The 20,993-nt window shown below is 36.9% G+C and overlaps 2 long non-coding RNA genes across 2 annotated transcripts; both read right to left on the bottom strand.

The window, feature by feature from the left end:
• Positions 1 to 7,940: 7,940 nt before the first annotated feature.
• On the bottom strand, positions 7,941 to 8,363 carry LOC128651962 (uncharacterized). The gene is made up of 2 exons (XR_008401230.1): positions 8,131 to 8,363; positions 7,941 to 8,041 (listed from the first exon to the last, which is right to left on the bottom strand). It is a non-coding gene; the product is annotated as an uncharacterized LOC128651962 (long non-coding RNA).
• A 710-nt stretch (positions 8,364 to 9,073) lies between these two features.
• Positions 9,074 to 20,333, bottom strand: LOC128651961 (uncharacterized). The gene is made up of 3 exons (XR_008401229.1): positions 20,297 to 20,333; positions 9,450 to 9,545; positions 9,074 to 9,107 (listed from the first exon to the last, which is right to left on the bottom strand). It is a non-coding gene; the product is annotated as an uncharacterized LOC128651961 (long non-coding RNA).
• Positions 20,334 to 20,993: the final 660 nt, after the last annotated feature.

The following is a 20,993-nucleotide window of genomic DNA, read 5'->3' as shown; positions in this document are numbered from 1 at the left end:
TAGAGGCTGAATTTAGGGTATCAATGTGAGTGTGTAGCAGAGCTTTTGAAATTGATAATGTAAATGATTCAACCAATATTCTACTAATTAACTGTTGCAGTTTATCCCAAATTGGTTGTATCTTTGGACATTCCCACCACATATGCAGATAAGAACCCACCTCTGCACATCCCTGATAACATAATCTATTGCATTCAGGAGTGTAGTGTGAAGTCTTTAATGGGGTCAGGTACCATCTATAAGCTGTTTTAATTGAGTTCTCTATCAGATCCGCCCCCATCAGGCCTCTACTAAGCTCAGAGAAAATCTGTCTCCATATTATGAAGCCTCGGTTTTGTTGTGTTTTTCGCTGTTTGAATGGCTAGATATAAGTGTGTGATCATTTTTTTGTGCCTGCCTGGAGTTATTATGAGTTGTTCCAAAACAGTGTTCTTTGTGTTAGTGGAGCCCTGTCTGTACCTGTGCATAGCATGCAAGAGTTGGAGGTATAAGAACCAATGTAAAGTGTTTGGGCTGATTCTATCTTTCAATTGAGTGAACATCTGTACTTTCCCCCCGTCTATGAAATCTGCCACCCTGTAAAAACCCTTGTTCTCCCATTTGCTTAGTTGTTTTTGGAATTCAGTCGGGATTAACGTCCTTATTGGTTTAATGATAGTCTGTGGTGAAATTAGTTTTAATGTCTTAGTTAGTGAAGCCCACATTGCTTTAGAATCTTCTGTGATTTTAAGTTGTGCTAACCGGTCAGCTTTTGTGTCCTTGGGACTCCATAGAAGCTCCCCTGGATCCACTAGACCCCCAATGTCTGACTCCACCTTAGGCCACGTCATTCCCTGACAGTTTTTGCTTCACAATGCACATTGCGCTAGTCTGGCTGCTTGATAATAGTCCCGGAGGTTTGGGACTCCCAGTCCTCCTAATTGTTTATGTTGTTTTAATATGTGCGCAGCTATTCTAGCTTTTTTATGTCCTCTGAGAAATAAAATAAGTTCGGCCTGTAAATCATCTAGATCTTTCAATGGGATTTTGATTGGTAGAGCTCTAAATAGGTATAGCAATCTTGGTAAGATGTTCATCTTTATAGCCGACAGTCTACCTAGCCATGAAAAGTTGCCTTTTTTCCATTTGGATAGATCTTTCCTTATAGCCTTAAATATTGGATTATAGTTGACCTTATACAATGATTCTATTGTGTCTGTGATATATATACTTATTGGCCCATTTAAAGTCCCAGTTAGCTTCTATTAGCTTTTGTGTATGCCTTGGTATGTGTAAGGGAAGTGCTTCACATTTCTCAGAGTTAATTCTAAAACTTGAGACCTTGGAAAACTCGTCTAGTAGGTGATAGAGGGCGGGCAGAGAAAGCACAGGCTTTGTGAGAGAAAGCAGGATATCGTCCTCAAACAATGTTAATTTGTATTCTCCTCTGTTTAATTTGATCCCATGTATTTCTATGGAATTTCGTATGGAGGCAGCCAAAGGTTCTACACACAAGGCGAACAACAATGGTGAAAGTGGACACCCCTGACGGGTTCCATTTAGTATCTGTATGGCTCTTGACTGATAGCCTGCCGCCCTAATTGTTGTAGTAGGGCGTGAATATATGCTTCTAATCGCCTCCAGGAACTGGTTGCCAAATCCCATATGTTCCAGAACCGCCAACATATATCCCCAATCCACCCTGTCGAACACCTTCTCCGCATCCAAGGATAGAAGCAAAGAAGGCGCTCCTGTAGTATTCAAATATTCCACTAGATCTAGTGTGCGTCTTATATTGTCAGGTGCTTCACGATCTTTAATAAAGCCCACCTGATCAGGATGAATTAATGTGGGTAAATACTGCTTAAGCCTGTTTGCCAAAATCTTTGTAAAAAAATTTAGGTCCTGATTAATTAGCGAAATCGGCCTATAATTTTGTGTCTTACTTGGGTTTTTTCCTGGCTTAGGGATAACAACTATTTTGGCTTAAAGCTCTGGCGGGACTGGGGAACCTTTCAATATGTCATTACAGAATTTGTGCAAATGGGCGGTTAAATCAGTGTTGTATAACTTATAATAGTCCCCTGAAAACCCATCCGGAGCCTTGCCTCTTTTAAGGTCCTTTATAGCTGTTGCTATTTCTTGTAAGGTGATATCTGCTTCTAGGGAGTTTGCCTCTTCTATATTTAATTTAGGCAAAGTTGCTTTCTTTAAAATTTGTTCTCTAAGATTTACGGTCAATGGGGAGTGGCAGACCTTCTTACCATCATATAATGCTTCATAGTATTTGGCAAACTCCTCTACAATTTCCTTTGGGTTAGATGTTAGTGTGCCGTCTAATTTCTGCAAGTGAGCTATAGTGAAGGACTTTGTTTTTTCTCTTAATTTATTGGCTAAGAACCTATCCGGCTTATTTGCATATAAGAAATAGAATGATTTTAATTTGTTTATGGCTCTCAGGGAATTTTCAGTTAATATCCTAGCAAGTTCTTTCCTTTTAGCGGTCAGGGTAGTTAAAGCCAGGTGGGACAAGGTCGACTGATGTGATTTTTCTAATGACTCTATTTCCTGCTGTAGGGAATCTATCGTTGACCTGATTCTTTTCATATACAGAGCCTTCTCCTTGATAATCAACCCCCTAATGTATGGTTTATGGGCTGCCCACACAATAATCGGTCTTATGGAAGGGTCAACGTTCAGCCTCCAGTATTCTCTTAGGTCATTTAAGACTTTAGTTTGGATATCTGGGTGTTTTAGTAGCGAGGGGTCATAAGTCCAAGATTACTGTCTATTAAAATCTGTGAAACCTTGCAACTGAATCTGCACTATGGAGTGGTCGGACCACACCGACGAATGTATAGACGAGGAAATTAAACTAGGTATCAATGTTTGACTAATATATATATAGTCCAATTTAGTATATATTTTATGAGCGGGAGAATAATAGGTGTGGTCGTTTGTTTGGCCATATAGAGTCGTCCAGGTGTCCATTATGTTGTGTGCATCTAATTCTTCCCTAATTAACTTAGTAATGGAGTTGAGGCGTTTTTGTTTATTAGTAAGACTATTAGTGCCAGTTTCCCGAAGTATTTTTAAGTTAACATTAAAGTCTCCTGCCACTATCAATAGTGTTTGAGACTATTGTGTCAGTAAGTGTGATAGCTTCTTAAAAAACTCATGTTGCTCTTCATTTGGTGCATAAATGTTGCAGAGTGTTAGTTGTGTACCTTGTATGTTGCCTCTTAGTATGAGATATATACCCTCCTTGTCTCTGATCACCTCTTCCTTTGCGAATTGGATAGAGTCATGTATAAGTATCGATACCCCTCTTTTTTTTTATCAAATGTGGCATGATAGTGTTGTTTAAAATGTTTGTCCCAGTAAGTAGGAAATTGGTTATGTGAGAAATGTGTCTCCTGTAAAAATATTATTTTAGATTTCAAGTTTCTATATTGAGTGAGTGCCGTTTTTCTCTTCACACTGGTGTTCAGCCCCCTTACGTTATGTGAAATTATCTGTATTCTATAATCCATCACAACCGATACCTCCCCCTCCCACATACCTGTTCAGTAGCACCTCCTTCATTAGATCCCAAATGGTTCTTGCCCCCTTCAGGCCACCTCCAGCATGGAGAAACTTTCTGGACCACTGCTCAACAGTACTTAGCTTAGAAACATAAAAACAAAAATTAACATTAAATTTAAACATACAAACTTTTTGATAGAAAATTGAAATACTACTTCGGAGTATTTTCTGTGAGTATTACTAAAATCTCACTTTCTAACTAATCGTGCATATAAGATTCAAATTACAACATTAAGACTTCAACATTTCTTTAAACATCTCAAATAGAATAGAGTGTCCTTGTCTCTTGTTTCTACCGATAGTTCTCTGAGGCATGAATCTGACTGTTCAGATATTACTTAATTATTTCTCTGCAATCAATAAACCCCTCCCCCTGCATTCCTATCAATTCTCCTTTATCTTATTAACCGCAAGTAGGAGTGCAAATCTTGATGGATCTGCTGTGGTAGTCTGTATTACCTCTAATGCTTGTGACCTATTCTCTCCTCTCAGAGAAGGCAAAACAACTGTGTACTTTTAGAAAGCCGTTACCAGCTTTCCAAGTCCTGTATGGTGTTCATGGTCTCTGTTTCCTCTTAGAGGCTTTTGTTCACCGGCCATTCTGGATAGTCCCTTTTGGTAATAGTGGTCTGGCTTTGGGAATGTCTTGGGCATTTTCTGGAAGCTCTGGACATTCTAGCTTTAGTAATTGACAGAGTCCTGGTATGTCTTGCTGTTCTTTGATAGTGTAAGTGTTGCCTTCATGGAGTACATGTAGGGCAAAGGGGAATCCCCACCTATATGTAAACTGACTTTTCCTCAAGAGTTGCGTCAACGGATGTAGGGTGTATCTCCGCTGCAGGGTTTTGACACTAAGGTCTTGATAGAATTGTATAATTGAGCCTTTGAACTTGAAAGTGGGTTTTTTCCTTGCTGCCGACATAATCTCTTCTTTCTCTTGAAAGCGGAAGAGTTTCACAATTATATCTCTCGGGGGATCTGCTTCTTTAGGTTTAGCTCTTAGAGCTCTATGAGCCCTTTCTAATTGGAATTTTTCCTCAGAAGACTCCCCTGTGATGGCTTGGAATAGTTGACGCAAATAGTCCCCCAAAGCAGATGGAGTGATTGACTCTGGAATGCCCTTCAGTCGGACATTACACCTCCGACTCCTGTTTTCCAGGTCTTCTAATTTGACATTCATGTCCACCAGCTCTTGCTGATGTTCTTTTAGTTGGTGTTTGACGTTGGTGATATCTTCCTCCATTGTTTCTTCTTTTTCCTCCAGCGTTTCAATTCTAGTGCCCAATTCTGAAATGTCCTGTTTAATTTCTGTGAGGCTATTTGTAACCGTGCTCTGTAGGGCATCCATCTTCTCCCACATTTTATCAAATATAGAGGTGATGTCCTGCTTGGATACAAGATTCTTAATATCAGATTTGGTTATTGGTATTTTGCTGTTTTCAGTAGGAATAGCTTCTGTGTCCTCTTCCATCATCTCCTCATCTATCTCAACTTCTTTATCCAATATATTATCTCCTTTCTGTGATTTAAAGAAGATACTTGCTGTCACTGGCTTAGATGTGCAGCTTGATTTGCTATGTCTCCTAATTGACATGATGTTAATTTAGTAGATGGGTCACTCTAGTGCCTAGTTGTTTTTTTTTTGTACAAGGGAGTATAAGGTGTTTCTGTTTCTAGTTGTTGCAGCTTTGTCTTGGCGCCCAAAATATTTAGCTGTAGCTGTCAGTCTTGTATCTTATTGAATAATGCTTTAAGCAAAGCCAGTTGTCATATTTTATTGTTGTATACACTTCTGTGGGAATTTTTTTGTATTTCTCCTCTCTCCCCTCTCTTAACCCACCAGCACTATGAGATGTGTGACTGACCTTAATTACAAAAGTATACAAAGTCTTTTATACCCAGTGTTTATTTTCATGTAATGCCTCTCCTGAGTTTGTCTCTCTGCACTGCATCGGTTCCCCTTTCTGTTTGCCCCTTTCAAACCCAGCATTAATCAACTTGAACCATGGAGGATATTTGTGGCCATTTCGTGTTTTTTGCAGATTTTTTGGTGTCATTTTTTGCCTTAAAATTACCCCTGGTCTTTAATACTATGATCGCGTGCCGGAGCTTGTCCGGTCTCCCACGTGGTTACTCACTCATGGCGGTTCAGCGCTATTGTCCTCCTCCTCCTTCTGCACACTTTACTGTGAGCCGTGCAGCATGTGGGGTCTCTTCTAGACACCGGAGTGTTTTCACGCTTACCTCCGGTGTTAATGGCAATATCCCCGCCTGACCTTTTCCTCCGGGAGCGTTAGTCACCTGTTCGGTCTGCAGCTCAGGTCTCTTTTGCGCCGGGCCTGATCCGCCGTGTGTTACTGGGTCTAGCGCCTTATTAGAGGGTAGGTAGTAGGTTTTATGGTACAGGGTCAATTCCGGAGCAGTTTGATAATCTTTTATGGACACTCTTTAGGTGTTATTATGTTGAATCTCCATTTTAAGGTTAAATGCACTTGGAGCAGACAGACTATGCGTCCACCATTATGCTTGCCTAGGCTCCGCCCCCATCTTTATGATATTTAAAGGGACAGTCTACACCAGAATTTTTATTGTTTTAAAAGATAGATAATCCCTTTATTACCCATTCCCCAGTTTTGCATAACCAACACAGTTATATTAATCTACTTTTAACCTCTGTGATTATCTTGTAGCTAAGCCTCTGCAAACTGCCCCTTTATTTCAGTTCTTTTGACAGACTTGCAGTTTAGCCAATCAGTGCCTGCTCCCAGATAACTTCACGTGCTTGTGCACAGTGTTATCTATATGAAACACATGAACTAACACCCTCTTGTGGTGAAAAACTGTTAAAATGCATTCTGAAAAGAGGTGGCCTTCAAGGTCTAAGAAATTAGCATATGAACCTCCTAGGTTAAGCTTTCAACTAAGAATACCAAGAGAACAAAGCAAAATTGGTGATAAAAGTAAATGGGAAAATTGTTTAAAATGACACGACCTATCTGAATCATGAAAGTTTATTTTGGACTAGACTGTCCCTTTAAGCACAGATGTATACACAACATATATGTGATTGCCATGGTATAGAGGTGATTAATACATTTTAATTGACATCATATGAACAGACACAGACTCTCCCTGGGACCAATGCACAATGCACTTTTAAATTGTTTCAATAACTCCATGTTAAAGACAATACTTCAAATCTCTTGAAGTATGTAATATTTAGCACTAAGGTATTTTGGTTAATAGTCTAAATATTGCAAATGTATTCTCTGCTTTAGCAGACATGATATTACATATATTTTATAAATATTAGTACTATGCCACATTATACTTTAATGTGTCATCGTTTTGTATTGACTAAATATGTTCAATGATTTCACATTGAAAATTACATTTGAATGAGGGTAAATCTGTAATAATAAAACTCATCTTCATGATAAAAAAAATATTTAATTTGACTTATTTTTCTATATTATTTTCTATGAGGTAACCATGCCATTCAAGTGTGCAATCTCAGGGGATTGTATGTATTGATAATGTATCTTTATTTTAAGGATTATATTATATCTGGATTTGTCTCTTTGAAATGAGCATCTGATATATTTCTTAAAGGGATAGCCTATTCAAAATAAAACTCATGAATCAGAGCATGCAGTATTTATATACTTAAATATGTAATCCTATAATCTATTTAACTTCATTATCATCTGTAATTTACTAAAACAGGAATGTTAGCTTAGGAATCTACCCATGTTGATTCTGTACATGGGGAGTGCTTGATGATTGTTGTCTAAATGTAGGCAACAATCAGCAAGTGCACCACAGTTGATGAACATTAAATGGAACGGCTACTAAACTTAAATACATGATTGAAATCAGAAACATAACAAAATTAAATTGATTATGAGTACATATGTAAGTTGATTGGAATTGAATGATTTATCTGGTTCATTAATGTTTTATTGGGAATACAATCTTCCTTTTTTTTTAAAGTGACATAAATTACATTATTTTGCTAAAACATATATATTTACAAGCAAATCTAATATATTTATAATCTTTATATTGCTTAATATTCTTAGTATCCTTTGATTATAGTTTTATTTAGGTAAGATCAGGAGCAGCATAGAACCTATGTTGGAGCTGTTTATTGTTGCCAACATACAGTATATATCCTGTCTGTCATTGGTTCACCCATGTACTAATTTTTATTAACCAGGAGTGCATAGCTGTTCTTTAAATAATTATACCAAGAGAACAAAGTAATATTTGGAATATAATTAAAATTATATTTTAGATAATTATGTTATACATAAATCATAAGATGAATGCATTGATTAGTACATAGCTGGAAATAAAGAAACATTCACCATGACTATATTTGAGTAAAGTACACATTTATTTAGGGAAAATGTGGTAAATATAGGGATGAGGAGAGAGGGAGGGGAGTGGTATTCCATTTCTGAGAATCTTCAATCTGTAAAACATTAAAAGAAACAAATGTGTATTATTAAAAAACATAATCATAAATAACTAAAAGGTCTCATTACAATACTATAAAAATACCTGAAAAGAAATCTTGAATAGTTGAAGATCTCTCCAAATGGGCAATGAGAGGTTGGGAATGATTAATTACATCAGGCTCAAAGATTTCACCTGGGGGCTGTGGTGTTGGAAGTAAGTCGTTCAACATCCCATGCTCCTGTGCCATGTTGTGTAGACAGCAACATGCCACTATGATTTTTATAGCTTTTTCCGGACTGAATTGGAGATCCCCCCTGATCTGTCCAGGCAGCGAAAGCGCATTTTTAGAACACAACAGTCGTTCTATTATAGCACGTGTTCGGATATGTGCTTCATTATATCTGTATTAAAATAACAAGAAATATGATTATAATAAATAATGTGAAGACAAATCAAATACTAATGAGCTAACTACATTCCTGGTTTGATCTTATAAATCTTTAAACCTTTTTATATATATAAATATATTTATATTCAAGCAGAGAGATTTATAAATGCTTCACTGATAATAGATGATTTGGATTTTGACTGTCCCTTTAAAGGCACTCAGTACAACATTGTTATGTCTGTGATAGTGATATATATATATATATATATATATATATACATACACACACACACGAGATAATCAAGCAACACATGTATGTGCACAAACACAGATATATAGCTTAATAAAGGGGCAGGAGCCTCGAATCGTTGCTCAATAAAGGTGCTGTTGCTCCACATAGAGTGCTACCTGTGTGTTCTATTTCATTACATTTACTGGGACTTTGGAAAGGGAGGTCCTCCAGGTTTGCACCTACATTCACACAAGAGTGATTTAAAGCGACATTCCTATGAAGTGTGTACTGGTCCTACTTTTCTACAGATTATAGTGAGCATTTTGCAAGGCACAATCAATATTTCTGACACACAAGAGCAGAAAATAAATATATTTTACCTTAATTCAGCAGGTCCAACAACCTGGTTCTCTTTCAATGGTGTCCAAATCCATTTTTTAAGAGGATATGCAGAATCAGCTGAAATATGAATGCATAGATATACAGTATATATATATATATATATATATATATATAGAGAGAGAGAGAGATAGATAGATAGATAGATAGATAGATAGATAGATAAATAGATAGATATATAAACACACATATTTCAATAAAGCAATGTATGACATAAAATAATGTTATGCATATGTCTTACTATGACATAGTTAATATATATCTTTAAAAGATTAACAATTTATTTATTTAATCAATTTCACCCCCTTAGACACATACATAAAGGATTATAAAGCAATGAAACAATAAAATGTCAAAATATTGAACACATGAAGGCATCATAATATATACATAAACACTTACCGAGGAGATGTCCTTCAGGCATTTGATTTGTCTCAAACAATCGCCACACACCAGAATTCATGAGGATGTAGGCATCATGGCTACTTCCTGGGAACCCTGCCACGACATTTAATATACGCATGTTTGCATCACAAATTATCTGCACATATAAGGAGTGGAAGTGTTTCCGATTTCTAAATATTATCTCCCTGCGCACAGGGGGTCTTAGGGCAATATCAGTGCAGTCAATGGCCCCAAGGACATTGGGTATGCCACCTAAAAGAAAAAAAGTCCCTCTTAACATCAAGCCAACCTCTGGGTGATGTGGGGAAAAAAATAAATTTTCTGCAATTATCATAAAGTCCATCAATAACTTTTGAAAGATTCTTAGAAAGAGTGGACTTATGCACCCCAGTTACAATGCCCCCTGTCACCTGAAAGGATCCAGAAGCCAAAAAATGAAGTGCCCCTAGTAGTTTGGTCATTCCAGGGACAGCCCTGCTTGAATAGCCTTTCCAGTCTGTCTTGCAACAGGGCATATAACTGATCTATTTTCTCCCTGGTGAGTCTTAAACTTTCAACCCCCTGCTGTTCATTCAGGGTTTCTATATCCAGCCTTACTCTGGGGAGGCCTACGCTGTCTAACTTCAGCATTGTCAGCTTCTCTCTCACCCTGCATTTTGAAATATCTGTTCTGAGGTTAGGCTAGGTGTGGTGTTTTTTTATAGCTGTGTGTTGCTTGTTAACATATTTGAAACTGGTGATTGCAATGAATAACATGGGGGGGAGGGCTTATCTTCATCTCATCTAATGCTTAATTTAATGAACAGTTTGAAAGTATATACTTACTGATTACTTTTATTTTTGATATGAACTATAATTTCAACATATATGTAGTTACATATCGGAAATTCAAAGACACTGAATGTAATTATTATATTTTTCTATTTAAATATATCAGCCTTTATCATAACAGTTAAAAGTAATTATTAAAATTATATAATTTATATAGGTCAAATATATATATACAATTATCATACATATATACATGTAGGAGAAGATTATTATAAGATAAAATTATATTTCTATATGTATTGAGATTATATATAACCCTAGCCTACACTAAACTGCCAATGGCCCTTAAAAGGGCCTTTTGCAGGGCATTGCCCCAAAGAAATCAGCTCTTTTACCTGTAAAAAAAAATAAAAACACTCCCCAAGAGTAAAACCCACCACCCATCCAACCAAACCCCCAAATAAAAACCTTTCTAAATAAACCTACGCTAACCATTGCCCTGAAAAGGGCATTTGGATGGGCATTGCACTTAAAGGGGCATTTAGCTCTTTTAGCTCTAAGAAGAGGATGCTCCGTGATGGATGTCTTGAAGATGGACCAGCTCCGCGCCGGATTGATGAAGATAGAAGATGCCGTCTGGATGAAGACTTCTGCCGGCTTTGATGAAGACTTCTGCCCACTTGGATGAAGACATCTGCCCCCTTGGATGAAGACTTCTGCCGGCTAGATGAGGATGGATGTTCGGTCCTCGAAAACTGTAAGGGGTTAGTGTTAGGATTTTTTAAGGGTTTATTGGGTGGGTTTTATTTTTAGCTTAGAGTTTGGGCAATGTAAAAGAGCTAAATGCCCTTTTAAGGGCAATGCCCATCCAAATTCCCTTTTCAGGGCAATGGTTAGCTTAGGTTTATTTAGATAGGTTTTTATTTTGCGTGTTTGGTTGGGTGGGTGGTGGGTTTTACTGTTGGGGGGGTGTTTGTATTTTTTTTACAGGTAAAAGAGCTGGGGCAATGCCCCGCAAAAGGCCTTTTTAAGGGCCATTGGCAGTTTAGTGTAGGCTAGGGTTTTTTTATTTGGGGGGGGGGGCTTTTTATTTTGATAGGGCTATTAGATTAGGAGTAAATTTGTTTTTATTTTTGATAACTTTGTTTTTTATTTTGTGCAATTTAATGTTTATTTTTTTGTAATTTAGATAATTGTATTTTATTAATTTAATTTATTTTATGTTATTGTAATGTTAGGTTTTAGTTCAAGGCAGGTTAGGTTTTATTTGACAGGAAAGTATTTATTTTAACTAAGTAGTTAGTAAATAGCTAATAACTATTTACTATTTAATAACTATTTACTAACTAGTCTACTGGGAGCAGCGGAGCAGAGCAGCGCCATTTTTAATCAGTGCATCACAAGTTTCAATGCTCCTGCGGCAGTGCACAAAACAGCTTCAGAGCACCAGATCTTTCCTAACACCCATAGGGGGATACTTAGGGGATACCCTTAGGGGAAGCAATTTAGTGCTACTCCAAGAAACCCATTTCAAAAGAGGTCACAAACCCCACTCATCCTTTAGGACATTTGACCCAGCCTTTTTCACTTCCAACACCACCAAACGTAGTGGGTGGGCATATTAATCAATAAAAACCTTCCCTTTAAGGTCACCTCCACAAGCAAGGATAAAGAGGGAAGATATATAATTATTACAGTTTGGCTATCAACAGACGCTGTAAAGGCCTTCGATCGGGTCGGTTGGCCCTTTCTGGAGGCCACACTATTAAATTTCGGGATAGGCAATAAACTAATACACATACTTTTTGTGCTGTATCACTCCCCTAATGCACAAATCTCCCTTAATGATATCCTTTCCCAACCTTCCCAGATTACCAACAGTTCCAGGCAGGGCTGCCTCCTATCCCCAATACTCTTAGCTTGCCTAATAGAAACTCTAGCAACTAAGATAAGAAACAAGCAAGAAATTCCGGGAATTCAGATTAAAGAGGAGGAATATAAATTATCTATGTTGGCGGATGACACTCCTCTTTACTCTCACTAAACCAGAGAGCTCAATCCCCCAATCGTTAAAAGAATTAGACAAATTTAACAAACTCACAAATTTCCTAATTAACAAAAACAAATCAGAGATTCTGGGAATAGCCCTTACACCAAACTTACAGAATCAAGTTAAAAAAACATGCCTATTTTGATGGTGCAAGGGATCCTTGAAATACCTGGGTATACTCCTAGCAAACAACCAAGAAACCATATACAAATTAAACTATTTACCTATCCAAACTACATTAATATGAGATCTCTCCTCCTGGAATAACAAACATCTTACATGGGTGGGTAGGATAAATACTATCAAAATGAACGCTTTCCTAAGACTGTACATTTTACAAACACTCCCCATACCAATACCTTTTAAATATACCCTACAGCTATTTAGTTCCTTCATATGGAACCGATGGTCCCCCAGAATTAAAAAACCTACAATGCTGCAATCCAAAATACAAGGAGGATTGGGAGTCCCAGATTTTAAATCCTATAGAAATTCTATATTTTCAGATTGGAGGATTCATAGGAATCATAAAAGATGGATAACCCTAGAGGAAAACTTGAGCCCTGTGACACATTTATCAGTTCTATGTTGGCATCCTCACCCAACAAATATAACTAGGCAAATTAATAACCCTATCACAAGGGAAACCCTACGAGTGTGGGAAAATGCTAATAAAAAAAAACATTACCGATTGCTGCATTCTGTTACGAATGGACAATTTTTTGACCGTCCATTATATTAATCGGCTGGTTGGGACACGATCGAAAACTTTGTCAGATCTCACCTCCCATTTCTATCGGTTTTGTTTGGAGCACAGGATTTCTGTCTGTGCCCAATTTATCCCAGGTGTTTCCAGCTTCCCAGCAGACTGGCTTTCTTGCTATTTGAGGGATTCCAGCGACTAGATGCTCAACTGTCCCTTTTCTTTCTCTCCTCCCATGATTGCAAACTTTCTTACCAAACTTTTTTGGCAAAGGATAAGCTTATCACATGGTCAATCTGTTTCGTTCGGCTATTTTGGTGGGACATCTTCCCTTTGAGGGTGTCCCTGCGGGTAGGCATCCTTTGGTCTGCCGCCTTCTTTGGGCCATTTCACTTAAAAAACCTCGCTAATCTTGTTATTCAAGCCTTTAGGATGTCAATTTGGCTCTCTCATCCCTTAGAGATTGGCCCAATAAATCTTCTCTTTCTCTTAAGCAGTTATCCACTAAGCTGGCCATCCTGCTCTGCTTGGTGTCTTTTCATCGGGTCTCTGACATCAGGGCCCTGGATGTCCATTCCATCTCTTTTTCCTCTGAAGGAATTCCCTTTTCCATTTAACGCAGGACTAAGTCATCCTCGAAATCTTTATTTTACCCTTATTTCCTGGCAGATCCCCAAATGTGTGTTGTTCTTTGCCTCAAAGCCAACCTCGTCATGACTGAAAGCCTTCGTAGAACCATGTTGGGTCCTCTCCTGATTTCTTTTGTACCTCCTCTCCGCCCAGTCTCTTCCCCTACCTTGGTGAGATGGGCTTGATGGCTTATGTCGGAGGCGGGAGTCTCGTCTTCATTTGGGGCCCACTCTTTCAGAGGAGCTGTGGCCTCTAGGGCTTTTCTCTCAGGTTGCAATCTTCAGGATTTATTGACGGCGGCAGATTTTTCTTCTGCTTCTATGTTTTCTCAGTTTAAGCCCGTTTCTCACGCATTCCATTTTGTACTTTTTGGGTGTTAAAATATGCAAAATATGAAGCCTCCTGTCTTGCCATAAAATTCAGATTATTATAACCTTGGTAACTAAATAATCTAGATTTTTTTAAAGGCAGGAGTTGAATATTGTCCCTCCTCTTCCCATCCCGTTAAAAAAAGTCTATTGATATGATTTATGTTTTGACTGTGTTAACCTTTGTTTCTCTCGGGTTGTCCCTTATTGGTAGCAGTGTTACCGCTCTCTCTTTTGTTGATTTTCATTGTAAAGGACCTTTTACTTTATACATTGCAACAAATGTCGAACAGCTCTTTGGTGGATCCTTTGTGTCCGTTGCCTGTTAAAAGTCTTGAGGAATCTCCTTCTTCTGTTCGGCAGCAAAAATAGCAAGCTATTTCCTGTTCCTTGTTGGATATATTATCTACTTGTTGTTGTTTTTGTTTCTATGTTGTTACTTGTTCTTTGCTGCTGTTTTGGAAGTCAGTAAAGATTATGCTAAATATTCACCTTCTCTCTAATCTAGATAATTTAGTCACCAAGTTTATAATAATCTGAATTTACCTATACCAGTAAATATACTGTAAAATATTCTCAATGATAATTCATAGAATATATCTATATTTTTTAAATATTATATATTTAATATTTCAATAACGTGCCTTAAGATTACTAAGTTTTCATGTGCATTAACCCAACCACGTTAAATCTAAATCACGAAAACCTGATGCGCAAAACACATATTTTACAATCCTATGTTCTTTACATAGAAAATAATAAACATTTTATTATGAAATATATATTTCTATTTATATTGGATACTGTTCATATAAAATACATATCTATACCTATATATCTATAGGAATAGATATACAGGAATAGGTATATACAGATTGTATGTATATATATTTATATATATATATATATATATGTGTGTGTGTGCTTAAAGGAATATGGCTACGCCTCACTGACGTATATTTATCTATATATATATATATATATATATATATATAAATATATATATATAAATATATATATATAAATATATATATATATATATATATATATATATATATATATATATATATATATATATATATATATATATAGCAAAACAGGAAACAGCACTCTCTGGACTTAAGTAAAAAACAAGTAGTTTATTCAGTAACGTTTCGGGGAATGCTCCCCTTCATCAGACAGGGTCTGATGAAGGGGAGCATTCCCCGAAACGTTACTGAATAAACTACTTGTTTTTTACTTAAGTCCAGAGAGTGCTGTTTCCTGTTTTGCTACATTTCAACTACTCTAGCACCCTGGCCCTTGGAGAACTGTTTATGAGAGTGCAACTGACTCTTTTTGCCTATATATATATATATATATATGTGCGGAGGAATATGGTTACACCTCACTGACGGGGCCCAATGAAGGCCAAAACAATTGTCTGGGGTTGCTGTGTTCCTTGTTCAGAGAGGAATTGCCTGGTATTTCGGTGCTGAACTGACCATAATAGGTGGGATCAGACTGATATACTACAGTACTACAGGAAAATCTATTCTGTGAAAAGAATTACTGGGCTAAAAAGAATCTGCACCCAGGTTGTAAATCGCCAGAGAACATGCTAACAATGTTATTGAGCTGGTTGTTCATTCAAGTGAGTGTGCTTCTCTCTGTATGTATGTGTGTATATATATATATATATATATATATATATATATATATAAAAATATCCACTGGGGTTTAGCAGTGATAATATCCCAAACTGGACCGTGGTGCTCAGCAAACTCTTAACAGCTTTCACAAAAAGCAGGCACTCTTCGGATTTAATTGCAAACCTTTCGTTAATCCATAGGTAAATGTGACCTTTCGGGGTTTCTGAGGATGGGGTGAAACCCCAAAACGTTACATTTACCTATGGATTAAAGAAAAGGTTTGCATTTAAATCCGGAGAGTGCCTGCTTTTTATGGAAGCTATATATATATATATATATATATATATATATATATATATATATATATATATATATATATATATATATAAGTTCAGAGAAAGAGCAATCTCACCTCAAAAACAACAGCCAGGGTGCCAACGGTTGAAAATAGCAGATAGAGGACTGCACTCACTGGTCTTTTTCAAGTGTACTTTTATTTAGAAACAAGCGCTAACCCGATGCACATTAAGGGCACTTAAGTTTGGGGGCATCTCTTTAAAAGCACTAATTGCTACCCTGAGCTGCTCATGGTAGCAAAAACCAGCCACTTGTAATGGCTTGCTATTTATTGTGTGCCCGTAACAATCAAACTTGACATTTTGCAGGCATGCGATTAAAGGGACACTGAACCCAATTTTCTTTAGTGATTCATGCAATTTTAATCAACATTCTAATTTACTCCTATTATCACATTTTCTTTATTTGAAATGCAAGGATGTAAGTTTAGATGTCAGCCCATTTTTGGTGAACAACCTTGGTTTAGTGATGTTGCGAACCGCCATTGACTTCAATAGGCAGGCGAACTTTAAAAGCAAGGTGTACATTGTACGCTATGAATGATTTCACCTATTATCTATATAGCGTATCTAATGATATCACAATTGTGTGAATAACTTACTTAGCAAAGTAGTCACCACAGGATGATCGTACAATAGATCATAAGTATAAATCTTAAATGCACATCACAATTCAGGGTACGGTACAAATTTACAATATGAAGCAAGATTTTTTGTTTACCATAAGTAAGTAAGACATCCATCATGTCAATATGTTTAATATTACCATACAGGGGATTACCTATCTCAGCGATTACAGTAATTATGTAACGATATATGTTACACCAGCAGATTGAATATTCTAATGTTTTCCATATCAATGCTCACAATATATTATTCCATCTCTAATTTGCAGGCAAATCGTAGCTATGCTCGATATCACTCGATATTCCTCCAAAAACAACACTACTAACTATAGGCGTGAGCCGAACTATAAGATGATTGGCTGTTATGGGGGCGGAGGTCCCCGGAAGTGTACCTGATTGGTAGAGAGCAACCGGCCTATTGATATTTAAGTCCAGCACCCCGAAGCCTCGGCTTATTCATTTTTTCACAGAAAGTGTAACATTGAGAAAGGCTAAGTTATAGCCGAAACGCGTTTGTTCCGCACTTTTGATACAGGGACGACCATTCACTCCAGCCACCTGACGCCGATGTTTCCAGCTCTCGGCCAGGAAACAGAGGAGTGTTTGGCGGCCATAATTTATTTTAAACTTTAGTTCAAGTAATGGTTGTGGGTTGTTCAAGGTTTCTAGGGATATTTATCCCAGTATTTTAATAATATAAATAATAAAGTATGTATGATTTTATTATTATCCTTTTTTGAGTGAGAGTGAGTGCTACAGTAACCCCTTAGCTGCCTATTCTTTGCAATTCCTATAGTTATTATATAAGGGGTAGCACCGGAATTTATTTCATATTCCAGTCTCACCTATTTCATAGTGTAGTGCCAGTTTTCTTCTTGTTCCAATACTGTTAAATTTAATGTGAGAATAGCACTCGCATTTTTCTCTTAACTAGAGCACACACTTAATATAACCTGTTTTTTTATATAATGGCTGTTTTTGATTTAGGAGCAGAAATGCTCCAGTGGACAAATGATATAACTAGTCTAACAGCAGAATTGACAAATAAAAATACTGTGGAAATTAATAATACGTTGGAATGGTTTGAATCTCTGAAACAATTAAAAAAGATAAGAAGGAAACAAATAAAAAAGCAATGGAATATTGGCATGTACAATTTCTATAAAGAAAATAATGTCATTCCCAGAGGTTTGCGTTTAAAATTGTTTCCTTCATTCAAAGATTTTAAACCTGAATTCAAATTAAAGTGGGAAAGTGCACTAACTGAGTGCTCATTAAAAATTATGGGATATCTAACTGAGTATGAATTAGACAAGCTTACAGAGATTAATGCAGGTATCTCTATAATCTGTGATGAACTTAAACAATATGAGGTTAATGAGGAATTTCAGAAATCTTATAAAAAGATTAAGGGAGAAGTCGAAAAGTTTGCACGTTTTATATCTGAGAAAAAAGAACGCAAAATCGACAGGGACCTTAAAGATTATTCCTCTGATACCATATATGCATGGGGGAAAAATATGAGTGCTAATTCAGATATAGACACATCAGATAGAGAAGGAGATAGTACTGATGCAGATGCATCTGATGGGGAATCTATACCAAGGACTATCCTTAAAAACAAAGATAGAATTCAGCCTCATAAAATTAATAACGCAAATGTCCCTTTAGGCGGAGAACTAGAAGGGGGCGTAAGTGCAAAGCCCAGAACCAGGAGACAAGTGAAGTTCACACAGAAATCTCTACATCCCAAGAAATAAATACCACTGAGTTAAATATTATTAATCTCTCAAATATAATTCTGACATCTGATCAAATATCTGTCCTTAAAAAAGGCCTATCATTCATACCCACACCACAATTCAATAAGTTCGAGGCGATTAAAGATATACATTTATTCATTAGTAAAATTCTTTTGAAAAAATATTTCAGCAATCCTGATCATGACCAGCTAAATGCCTCTGATCAGGCAGCCATTAGTGATTTAATTTCTCTATTAGAGGAATCTATTAGTAATGTTGAAACTGAAGACAACAATAGTTGGCGCCAGATTTTAAAAGCAAAATCGAAATTTGTACCCCCTAACAACACATCGTTCAATGCATTAACTTTCCTGAACCTAGTGTGCCAAGATGTCCTAGATATCCAAGGTTAGGTTGGAACACCTAATTACAATCTGAGTAAGGAAGAGAATTTAGCATTGAAACAATTATCTGAAATGAAGAATATTCAGATTAAATGTAGTGATAAGGGAGGTAACATAGTTATCTGGCCTGACATTATGTACCGTGAAGAGGCATTTCACCAATTAAACAATCCATTAAATTACAAACCACTATTGTGTAACCCTATGGATATGTTTTTAAACAGCTACAACAAACTAATTAAATCAGCTTTCACTAATGGCACAATTGACCAAAAATAATATAACTTTCTTGAAGTGAAATTACCCAAAATAGCCACACTTTATTTATTGCCAAAGGTCCACAAACATATGTTAAAACCACCCGGGAGACCCAGAGTCTCTGGGATTGGATCCTTGACTGAGAAGGCAAGCAAATACATATACGCAAGGCTGAGGTATATTGTGGAATCTCTTCCATCTTATACCAGGGATACCATGCACCTATTAAATAAAGTGAATGATTTGAAGCTTGATATGAATTCTTCGCTATTGGTTACATGTGATGTAGAATCGCTCTACACTAGCATTAAAACCCAGTGGGGGTGTAGAGCGATTTCTTATTACCTATCCAAAAATACCAAGATAAATCATGAGGTGAAAGAGTTTTTGCTCAATTTGTTGGAATTTAACTTTTTTGTATTTGACGACAAGTTCTTTTTACAAGTATGTGGCATGGCCATGGGCACGTCTTGTGCCCCTACATACGCGAATATATACCTGGGCTGGTGGGAGGAAACAGTGGTATTCCATGAGGATCTTAAACATCTCACTAAACACGTATCCCAATGGTCCAGGTATATTGATGATATATTCTTTGTATGGGATGGCCCTGAACACCTTTTGACCGAATTCATTAACATTCTCAATAAAAATCCCTTTGGATTATATCTTGCATCCACTGTAGATAAGTCTAAGGTTGAATTTTTAGACCTCTATATTCAGAAGGTTGACAACTTTATTGCAACTAATACATATAGGAAACCTACATCCACCAACAATATCCTACATGCAAGTAGCTATCACTATCCAAATAACATTAGAGGGTTACCAATGGGGGAATATATTTGCTTAAGACGAAATTGCAGTACCATTGAAAATGACAAAGAATCAGCTAGGGATCTTAGACAGAGATTGCTAGAATGAGGCTGTCAGGAATTCTGTTCCACCTTTACAGAAAGCTGTAATCTCTCTATACCACCTTTACAAACTCAGGCCATACCCCTCACTCTATTTAAAGTTACTCCTGAGGCCAGCCAGGTGCTTAGTGATTAAGAAATTAACCTAACTGAGCTCCCTGCACATGTTTTGTGCTCCAGCTATTTCAAACCTTAGAAAGTTTATTCCTAAATCGTTAACCTGAATTTCTACAAGGAAACTGGATTGCTTTCTGCCTTGGCAGAACTTGCTACTTCTGCTCCGCTACTGCTGAAGTTTATCAAGTGATTTATTGACACTACAACAGCGTGACCTGCTTGTCACAATTTGCAAGATTGATACTGTTACATTTCCCGGTAAGTTGTTTACCTCAAATTCAACTGCCACTCTGCATTGCAAGTTTCAGCAAACACGGAGCTGCTCACTGCAAGACATTCCTAAGCAGTGACATCACAACTACTCCAGACGGCTCAGTTTACAAGCAGACTTCATATCAGCTGTTCTACCGTTCTGTCTCACTGATTCACACTCTCTGCTGCTACAGAACAATTCCCTGCAAATCTCTATATGCAGGTAGTGTGGTCTCAGAGGTTTCCTAAACATTTTGGCTGTACTTAGAATTATATTACCAGCATAAAATCTTCATTGCTATTTTTCCAGTGTGGAAAATGTATACTTTATTAATTTGCAAGTATAAACATAGTAAGAGATTCTACACCTATTCACATATTAATCCAAGTTTGTGAATTCGATATAAACTCATTTTGTGCCCTAAAATTAACATTTATCCATATGTTAATTGACAGCTAAGTGATACAAAACCTATCATCCACAGTTGTGATCCATACAAAGGATTGAATTGATACAGTGAATTAATTCATTACAGAGGCTATTCAAGAAAGTTACTTGCTAAGGCATCTAACAATGCATTGCTGAAAGATAGAAAGGAGCTACTAACTCCTAGATCAAGAGAAAGTAATACCCCACTCAGGTTTATCACTACATATTCACCACAAAGTGACAAGATTACCAACATTCATAAAACACATTGGCATGTCCTGACCCA

The sequence above is a fragment of the Bombina bombina genome, chromosome 3, assembly GCF_027579735.1.
Source record: "Bombina bombina isolate aBomBom1 chromosome 3, aBomBom1.pri, whole genome shotgun sequence".
Taxonomy (NCBI): Eukaryota; Metazoa; Chordata; class Amphibia; order Anura; family Bombinatoridae; genus Bombina; species Bombina bombina.
The sequence above is the reverse complement of the archived record's forward strand: the minus strand, read 5'-3'. Positions and strand labels throughout refer to the sequence as shown.